Source organism: Dasypus novemcinctus, chromosome 13, assembly GCF_030445035.2.
Source record: "Dasypus novemcinctus isolate mDasNov1 chromosome 13, mDasNov1.1.hap2, whole genome shotgun sequence".
NCBI lineage: Eukaryota > Metazoa > Chordata > Mammalia > Cingulata > Dasypodidae > Dasypus > Dasypus novemcinctus.
The window spans coordinates 31251628-31262743 of NC_080685.1; positions in this window are offsets into that span (position 1 = coordinate 31251628).

Genomic DNA, 11116 nt, shown 5'->3' on the forward strand with positions numbered 1-11116 from the left:
TCATAGTCTAAGGAATTTAAAAAATCTTATCTCAAGGTACAAAGTCTAAGTGTTCTATTTACTACAAAAGGTATGTGCTCATCTTTTCTTTCAGCCTTTAACAGCTTCATCCTGTTTGCCTGGAACTCTTAATTACCGCATTCCTTAGGTTGCAAGGGTAGCCATGGAAACAGCATGTCTCCCCTTGTGAGACCACTGTGCCTCAGTTACCAACAATATTTAAGGTACTACAGCAAAAAAACTGCCAGCCAAGAATCTTATATCTGGCACGGTTGTCTTTCACAAATGACGGTGAGTTTAGAAATTTCAGATAGGGAAGCAGACTTGGCCCAGTGGTTAGGGCATCCGTCTACCAAATGGGAGGTCTGCGATTCAAACCCCGGGTTTCCTTGACCCATGTGGAGCTGGCCCACGCACGGTGCTGATGCGCACAAGGAGTGCCGTGCCACACAGGGGTGCGTAGGGGAGCCCCACGCTCAAGGAGTATGCCCTGTAAGGAGAGCCGCCCAGCGCGAAAGAAATTGCAGCCTGCCCAGGAATGGTGCCGCTGACAACAACAGAAGCGACAAAGAACACGCAGCAGATAGACACAGAAAACAGACAACTGGGGCGGTGGGGGAGGGGAGAGAAATAAATAAAATCTTTTTTTAAAAAAAAGAAATGTCACAGATAAACAGAAACTGAGAGAATTCATAAACAAGAGACCTGCCCTGTAAGAAATACTAAAAAGAGTTCTGCAGGATATAATGTAAAGACAGGAGAGGGAAACGGACTTTGGCCCAGTGGTTAGGGCGTCCGTCTACCATATGGGAGGTCCGCGGTTCAAACCCCGGGCCTCCTTGACCCGTGTGGAGCTGGCCATGCGCAGTGCTGATGCGCGCAAGGAGTGCTGTGCCACGTAAGGGTGTCCCCCGCGTGCGGGTGCCCCACGCGCAAGGAGTGCTCCCGTGAGGAAAGCCGCCCAGCGTGAAAAGAAAGAGCAGCCTGCCCAGGAATGGCGCCGCCCACACTTCCCGTGCCGCTGACGACAACAGAAGCGGACAAAGAAACAAGACGCAGCAAATAGACACCAAGAACAGACAACCGGGGGAGGGGGGGGAATTAAATAAATAAATAAATCTTTAAAAAAAAAAAAAAAAAAAAGACAGGAGAGAGGCTCTGAGGAGAGTGTAGAAATGAAGAGTATCAGTAAGAGTAGCTAAAAAGGGTAAAAGGAAAGAAAAAAATAAGATATGACATAGAAAAGCCAAAAGATAAAATGATTTAAGTAAGTGCTGCCTTTACAGTAATAACATTGAATGATAATGGATTAAAATCCCTGATAAAGACACAGATTGGCAGAATGGATAAAAAAATATGATCCATTCATATGCTGTTGACAAGAAACATACCTTAGATCCAAGGTTACAAATGGGTTAAAAGTGAAAGGCTGGAGAAAGATAATCTATGCAAACAACAACAAAAAAAGCTGAGATAGCTGTACTAATACCAGGTAAAATAAAGTTTAAATACAAAGCTGTTATAGGAGACAAAGACAGACATTACATATAAATAAAATAATAATCATAAATATGTATGCATTTAACCACAGTGCCCCAAAACACATGAGGCAAACACTGGCAAAACTGAAGGGAGAAATAGAAAACTCTACAGTAATAGTTCATACTTCAAATTACCACTCAATAAATAGAACATCTAGATAGAGACTCAATACAGAATCAGAGAACTTGAATAATAAATGATCTAGACCTAACATAAATACAGAACTATTTACCTCAAAACATCAGGATAAACATTCTTTTCAAATGCTCATGGATCATTCTATAGGGTAGACCACATGTATCATAAAACAGGTTCTGATAAATTTTAAAAGACTGAAATTATAGAAACTATAATATCTGGAAACCACACTTCTGACAAGGGTCTAATATTCATGATATATAAAGAGATCTTAAAACTCACAAATAAAAAGACAAATGACCTGATTTTAAAATGGGCAAAAGAACTGAAACACATTTTTCTAAAGAAGAAATACAAATGTCAAAAAAACATGAAATAAAGGTTCAACATCACTGACTATTAGGGAAATGCAAATCAAAGCTACAATGAGATATCATTTCACAACTACTAGAATGGCCACCATTCACAATTGCCAAAAGATGGAAACAACTCAGGTGTCCATCAACCACTGAATAGATAAACCATGGTGTTTACAAATGATGGGATATTACACAGCTGTAAGAAGATATGGAGTCATGAAGCGTATGACATCATGGATGTCATGGAAGGACATTATGTTGAGTGAAGTAAGCCAGACAGAAAAGGATAAATATGGTATGATTTCACTATTATAAACTAAATATATTGTGTAATCTCATGGACTTAGTAACTTGAATATGAGTATCCAGAAAATAAAGTGAGGTTAGAGAATGGAAAACTGAGGGTTAATTTGTGCAGAGTTGGTAAAAAGGATGTGTGTCAATCTTTGGAAATGAATATAACAGGTAAGAGCACAACATAACTAGCAGTGCTATTATATGGGTATGACAGCGGTTAAAACGTGAAGTCTAAGGTCATGTAAATTACAAAAAGGAAAGCTAACAAATATAACATGGAACTGTATAGCATAGTAAAACCTTATGTGAAATACGAATATGGGTAATATTGCATATTACTGTTTTTCTTTGAAACTGAACAAATGCATGTTAATGTTACAAAATGTTTTTTGTTTTTTTTTTTTAAAGATTTATTTATTTATTTAATTTCCCCCCCTCCCCTGGTTGTCTGTTCTTGGTGTCTATTTGCTGCGTCTTGTTTCTTTGTCCGCTTCTGTTGTCGTCAGCGGCGCGGGAAGTGTGGGCGGCGCCATTCCTGGGCAGGCTGCTCTTTCTTTTCACGCTGGGCGGCTCTCCTTGCGGGGTGCACTCCTTGCGCGTGGGGCTCCCCTACGCGGGGGACACCCTTGTGTGGCGTGGCACTCCTTGCGCGCATCAGCACTGCGCATGGCCAGCTCCACACGGGTCAAGGAGGCCCGGGGTTTGAACCGCGGACCTCCCATATGGTAGACGGACGCCCTAACCACTGGGCCAAAGTCCGTTTCCCAAAATGTTATTATCAGACCAAAAAAAAAATACCCATTATGCTAAGTGAAAGAAACCAGACACAGAGTACTACATACATATTGTAGTATTCCATTTATATAAAATGTAAATATAAATCAAATTCTAAAGATGAAATTAGATTAGTGGTTATGTAGGGCTGGGGAAGGAAAAGGGACTGAGAAGTGACTGCTAAGGCATGTGGAGTTTTTCTTTTTGGAGTAATGAAACTGTTCTAAAAATTTTTGTGGTGATGAGTGTACAACATTGTAATTATGCTAGGGGTCATTGATTGTACACTTCGGATGGATTGTATGGTATGTGAATATATCTCAATAAAACTGCTTTTTTTTTTAAATGGGGGGAAGCAGATGTGGCTCAAGCAATTGGGCTTCTGCCTACCACATGGGAGGTCCCAGTTCAGTTCCCAGTACCTCCTAAAGAAGACCGTGAGCTGGAGCAACAGGCAGGTGCAGCAAACTGATGCAAGAAAATGATGCAACAAGAAACACAAGAAGGAAAATGAGAGACACAGCAAAGCAGGGAGTAGAGGATTCCTGTGCCTTGTAATGAAGATGAGCAAGAGAGCGAGCTGACGTGACAGGCAGGCACAGTAAACTGACACAACAAGATGATGCAACAAAGAGACACAAGAAGAAAAAAAATGTAATGAGAGACACAACAAAGCAGGGAATGGAGGTGGCTCGAGTTATTTGGTGCCTCCCTCCAACACCAGAATTCCTGGGATCAGTTCCTGGTACCTTCCTGGAAGACAGACACAGGAAGTGCAAAACAATGAGGGGGTGGGAAGAATAAATAAATAAAAGTAAATCTTAAAAAAAAATGGGCAAAAGACCTGAACAGACATTTTTCTAAAGAAGAAATACAAATGGCAAAAAAAAAAAAAGAGGAAAAATGTTCAACATCACTAGCTAATAGGATAATGCAAATCAAAGCTACAATGAGGTACCATTTCACAGCTACTAGAATGGCCATTATTTAAAAAAAAAAAAGCAGAAAACAGAAAGCTACAAGTGTTGGAGAGGATGTGGAGAGTCAGGAATGCTTATTCACTGTTGGTGGGAATGTAGAACGTACAGCTACTATGGAGGACTGTTTGGTGGTTCCTAAGGAAGTTAGATATAGATCTGCCATGTGACCTAACAATAACACGACCAGGTTTATGCCCTGAAGATCTGAGAGCAGTGACACAAACAATATCTGCACAATGATGTTCACAGCAACATTATTCATACTTGCCAGAAGATGGAAACAACCCAGGTGTGCATCACCTGATGCATGGACAAACGTGTGGGATATACCCATGAAGGAATATCATTCAGCTGTAAGAAGAAATGAAGTCATGAAGCATATGACAATGTCAATGAACCTGGATGACATTATGTTGAGTGAAGTAGGCCAGACACAAAAGGTCAAGTATTGTATGATTTTGCTACTATGAAATGAATAAAATGAGCAAACTCATGGAGTTAATAGATAGAATATGTCATCAGAAAATAGAATGTGGTTAGACAATGGAAAGCTGAGATTTAATCTGTTCAGAATTGGTAAAAGGACATTTGTAAAGGTTGTAAATGAACAGAAATGTTTTTCTTTTGTTGCTCGTACAAACATCATACTGTTTGTAATTAGCACTGGTAATATATGGGTCTGATAGTGGTTAAAAGGGAAAGTCTAAGGTCATGTATATGACAAGAAGGAAATCTAAAAAATGAAACATGGGACTGTATAGCATAGAGAACTCTCTTGAGTATGGTTAATAGTACATACATAAGAATGTTTTCCTCTAAAACAGAACATATGTATGTTAATTTTACAAGACGTTAATATCAGGGTGGTATTTGGGCAAAAATACAACCAAATCCAAGTATGACAATAGTGTAAAGTAATATCCTAATAGCTTTCCATCAATGGTAATAAAAAATGAAGTATGATATGTGAGTACTACATATTATTTGACTCCATCTATACAAAATACAAATAGAAATAATAATAAATTACAGAGATGGAAACATTTGCAGTTATGTATGGCAGGGGAAGGAGAGATTGTGATTGGTTTGCTGAGGACTTCTATTTCTTGTAGAGTCAGTGTAGGCTTTTTTGTGTTTCCAGGAAATTGTCCATTTAGTGTAAGTTTTCTAACTTGTTGGCACACAGTTATTCATAGTAACCTCTTATGATCTTTTTTATTTCTATGGGGTCAGTAGTAATGTTCCCCCTCTCATATCTGATTTTATTCATTTGCATCTTTTTAAAAAAATTGTCGATCTAGCTAAGTGTTTGTCAATTTTATTGATTTTCTCAAAGAAACAACTTTTGGTTTTGTTGATTCTCTATTTTTGTTCTCAGTTTCATTTAATTCTGTTCTAATTTTTGTTATATCTTTCCTTCTACTTGCTTTGCTGTTGGTTTGCTCTTCTTTTTCTGATTCCTCCAAGTGTGTAGTTATGGCTTTGATTTTAGCTCTTTCTTCCTTTCTAATATATTTAGGACTATAAACATTCCTCTCAGCACTACCTTTGGTGCATCCCATAACTTTTTTTAATCAATTTTATTGAAACATTCATAAACCATACAATCTATCTAAAATGTATAATCAATGGCATCTGGAAGTATCTCAGAGTTGTACATTCATCACTTCAATCAATATTAGAGCATTTTAATTACTCCACAAAAAAGAAAAGAAAAAACAACAAAAATTAAAAACAAACATCGAAAAAGAAAAAAATACCTACCTTTCAGCAGTCACTTCTCAATCTTTCTAGCCTCCTCTTGCCACACATAACTGTGTATCTATTTCCATCTCTACAATTTATTTGTTTGGAATACTATTCAGCTGTAGGAAAAAATGATGCATGTGAGAACAAGGATGAACCTTGTGGACATTATGTTGAAAGAAATTAGTCACACATACAAAAGAACAAATATTGTATGATCTCACTAATATGAACTAAATGTAATGAGCAAATCCAGGGAGTTAATAGCTCAAATATAGGTCACAAAAAGATAAAATGATGGTAGAGAATAAGGAGCTGATGCTTAATTTGTGTAGGATTTGTAATAAGGTTAATTGTAAATGTCTGGAAATGGAAAGAGGTGATGGTCACACATTACCATGAGTATAATTAACAGCACTGATATGTGGGCATGACACTGGCTGAAGGGGAAAGTTTAGGGTCATGTATCTCTCTAGAATCCACTAATGCTAACTGTCAATTATAGGGGGCTATAATGGGTATGGGAGTTTTCTTTTTGAACCAAGAAGAATATTCTAAAATTGATTGTGGTGCTGAAAGTATACTCAGTGATGATACTGAGAGCCACTGATTGTACACTTGGGGTGGACTGCAGGGTGCGTGAATAAAATTGTTTTTAAAAAAAGTAAATTTCATACCAATACCTCTTATGAATACAGATGCAAATATTCTCAAGAAAATAATGGCCCACTGAATTCTACAGTATATGTTTGTTTTTTTTATTGATTTTGTAAAAATATTACATTAAAAAAAATTATATGAGGTCCCATTCAACTCCACCACCCCCACCCCACCTCTCCCCTCCCCCCCCCCCAGCAACACTCACTCCCTTCATCATGACACATCCATTGCATTTGGGAAGTACATCTTTGGGCATCTCTGCACCTCATGGTCAGTGGTCCACATCATGGCCCATACTTTCCCACATTCCATCCAGTGGGCCCTGGGAGGATTTACAATGCCCGGTGATTGCCCCTGAAGCACCATCCAAGGGCAACTCCAAGTCCCAAAGGCTCCTCCACATCTCATCTCTTCTTGCCATTCCCCATATCCATCAGCCACCATTCTACAGTATATGTAAAGGCTTATTATACACAATGGCCAAGTAAGATTTATTCCAGAATTGATATAAGAATATCAATCAATGCAATATACTACATACCATATAAACACGAGGAAGGAGAAAAAAACACTTGATCGTCTCATTGATGCAGAAAAGCATTTGATAAAAATCTAACATTCTTTCATGATGAAAACACTCAGAAAACTAGAGACAGAAGGAACTTTCTCAACATGATAAAGGACATCAATGAAAAAGTCCAGAAAATACTATAATTTTGAGAGACTGAATGATTTTGCCCCAAGATTAGGTATAAAACAAGGATTTCTACTGTCACCACAGGCATTCAACATTGTACTGGAAGTTCTAGTCAGAGAAATCAGCCAAGAAAGAAATAAAAGGCATCCAAACTGGAAAGGAAGAAGTATATTATCCCTATTCACAGATGGCATGATCCTCTATTTAGAAAATCCCAAAGAATCCACAAGAAAGCCATAAGAACTAAAAATGAATACAGCATTGTTGTAGGATACAAGATAAACATGTAGAAGTCAGTTGGATTCCTGTACACCAGTAATGAAAAATGTGAAACGGAAACCAAAAAAAAAATTCCATTTAAAATATCATCTAGGGAAGCAGGTTTGGCTCAATGGATAGAGCATCCACCTACCACATGGGAGGTCCAAGATTCAAACCCAGGGTCTCCTGACCCATGTGGTGAAACTGGCCCATGTGCAGTGCTGATACACTCAAAGAGTGCCATGCCATACAGGGTGTCCCCCGTATAGGGGAGCCCCATGCACAAGGAGTGCACCCCGTAAAGAAGAGTCACCCTGTGTGAAAAAAAGTACAGCCTGCCCAGGAGTGGGGCTGCACACAAGGAGAGCTGACGCAGCAAGATGATGCAACAAAAAGAGACACAGATTCCTGGTGCTGCTCACAAGAATACAAGTGGACACAGAAGAACACATAGCAAATGGACACAGAAAACAGACAACTGGGGGGGTGCCGGGGAGGGGAGAGAAATAAATAAATAATAAATCTTTTAAAAAATATGTATCATCTAAAAGAATAAAGAATCTAAAAGAATCTAAAGAATCCTAGGAATAAATGTAACTAAGTAGGTAAAAGATTCGTACATTGAAAAATACTAAACATTTCTGAAATAAACTAAGGATGACTTAAATTAATGGAGAGACATCCCATGTTCGTGGATTGGAATACTTAATATTGTTAAAACGTTAATTCTGCCTAAATTGATCTACACATTCTGTGAAGTCACTGTCAAAATTTTTGCAGGTTTTATTTCAGCAATGGAAAAGCTGATCCTCAATTCATATGGAATTTCAAGTGCCCTTAAATAGCCAAAACAATTCTGTAAAAGAACAAAGTTGGAGGAATCACACACCCTGATTTCAAATCTTAAAATGGCAAAGCTGCAGTAATTAAAACTGTGTGGTACTGGCATAAGGATAGCTGTATAGACCAATAGAATAGAAATTTTCAGGTGATTTCTGACTAGGGCCCAAGTCCATTCAATGGGGAAAGAACAGTCTCTTCAACAAATGGTACTGGGAAAGCTGGATGTCCATATACAAAAAGAATAAAGTTGTATGTCTACCTCATACCACACACAAAATAATCACCTCAAAAATGGATCAAACACCTAAATACTAGAACCAGAACTATAAAACTTAGGAGAAACATTAGGAAAACATCTTCAGGACCACGTATTAAATAGTGGTTTCTTAGACTTTACACCCCATAGGACAAGCAACAAAAGAAAAGATAGATAAATGGGACCTCATCAAATTTTTAAAAATTTGCACATTAAAGGAATTTACCTCCATGAAAGTAAAAAAGACAACCTATAGGGTGGGAGAGCATATTTGGAAATCACGTATCTGATAAAAGTTTAGTATCCAGAATATATAAAGAAATCCTACAACTCAACCACAAAAAGACAAGCAACCTAATTAAAATCTGGCTAAAGCTCTAAATGGATATCTCTCCAAAGGAGATATTTAAGTGGCCACAAAAAACATGAAAAGTTGCTCAACATCATTAGCCATTAGAGAAATACAAATTGAAACCATAAGACATTTCACAGCCACTAGAATGGCTACTGTTTAAAAAAAAAAAACAAAATAGCAAGTGTTGGAAAAGATGTGGAGAAATAGGAACACTAATTTACTGTTGGTGGGTGTGGCAGTTTAATATTATTTATGAATTCCAAAAAGAGATTTGATTATGTTTGTAAACTTGTCTGTTCTTTTGGGTGCGATAACCTTTTGATTATATTAAATTCAGCTGAGCTGTCTGATTAAATTAGATTAAGATTAGGACTTTGATTCAGCCATGTCATTAGAGTGCAACTCAGCATCGAGGCTGAGTCCCTGCCCCCTCAGTGGGCTGATAAAACAGACTCTCACAAAAAAGAAGACACACAGAGAAGAAGAACACAGGGGAAGATAGACACCTCAATAGACAAGGCAGAGGCCCGGGGAAGAGAGATAAGCTGGATAGCCTACAGCTGCAGCTGAGCTCGGAGAGAAATGAGCCTGGGCAGAGAGACTAGACTTATGCCAGCCTACAGCTGAGATCAGAAGAAGCTGGGACCACAGGGCCTTAAGATGAAGAGGAAGGATGAATCCTCACAGAGACTGGCAGCCCTCTTGCTCCAATACATGGCAACAGACTTTGGTGAGGGAAGTAACTTACTCGTTATGGCCTTGTGACTATAAGCTTCTACCCCAAATAAATACCCTATACACAGCCAACATATTTCTGGTACCTTGCATCAGCACTCCTTTGACTGATTAATACAGTGGGAATGTAAAATGGTGCAGTCCCGGTGAAAGGCAATTGCTGATTACTCAGAAAATTAATAGAGAATTACCATATGACCCGGCAATACCACTTCTAGGTATATACCCCTAAGAACTGAAAGCAGGAACTAGATATTTGCACACTAATGTTTGTAGTGGCATTATTCACAATTGCCAAAAGATAGAAGCGACCCAGTGTCCATTAACAGATGAATGAATAACTGAAATGTGGAGCATACATAAAATAACTGAAGAATATTTAGTCATTAAAGGAATGATGTTCTGATATGTGCAACAACATGGATGAACACTGAAGATCTCATGCTGAGTGAAATAAACCAGATAAAAAAGGATAAATATTGTATGATCTCACTGATATGAAATAATTAGGATAAAATAATTCATTGACTCATACTAGAATAAAGGTTACTGGGGGCTACAGGGGAGTAGGGAATGAGGAATTAACACTTAATTTGTGGGAAGCAGATTTGGCTCAACTGTTAGAGTGTCCACCTACCATATGGGAGGCCCACGGTTCAAACCCAGGGCCTCCTGATCCGTGTGGAGCTGGCCCATGTGCAGTGCTGATGCGCGCAAGGAGTGCTGTGCCATGCAGAGGTGTCCCCGTGCAGGGAAGACACACAAGCAAGGAGTGCGCCCCTGCAAGGAGAGCCACCCTGCACAAAAAAAGCACAGCTGGCCCAGGAGTCGTGCTGCACACACAGAGAGCTGACTCAGCAAGATGACACAACAGAAAGAGACAGATTCCCAGTGCCACTGACAAGAATGCAAGTGGGGAAACGGACTTTGGCCCAGTGGTTAGGGCGTCCGTCTACCACATGGGAGGTCCACGGTTCAAGCCCTGGGCCTCCTTGACCCGTGTGGAGCTGGCCCATGCGCAGTGCTGATGCGCGCAAGGAGTGCTGTGCCACGCAGGGGTGTCCCCCGCGTAGGGGAGCCCCACGCGCAAGGAGTGCACCCATAAGGAGAGCCGCCCAGCGCGAAGGAGGGAGCAGCCTGCCGAGGAATGGCGCCGCCCACACTTCCCGTGCCGCTGACGACAACAGAAGCGGACAAAGAAACAAGACGCAGCAAAAAGACACAGAAAACAGACAACCGGGGGAGGGGAGGGGAATTAAATAAATAAAAATAAATCTTTAAAAAAAAAAAAAAGAATGCAAGTGGACACAGAAGAACACAGCGAATGGATGTAGAGAGCAGACAACAGGGCAGGGGGGCAGGGCAAGGGAAAAGAAATAAATTTTAAAAAAAATCTTTTCAAAAAATACTTAATTTGTGTAGTTTTTCTTTGGGGTAATGGAAAAGTTTTAGTAATGGATATTGGTGATGGTA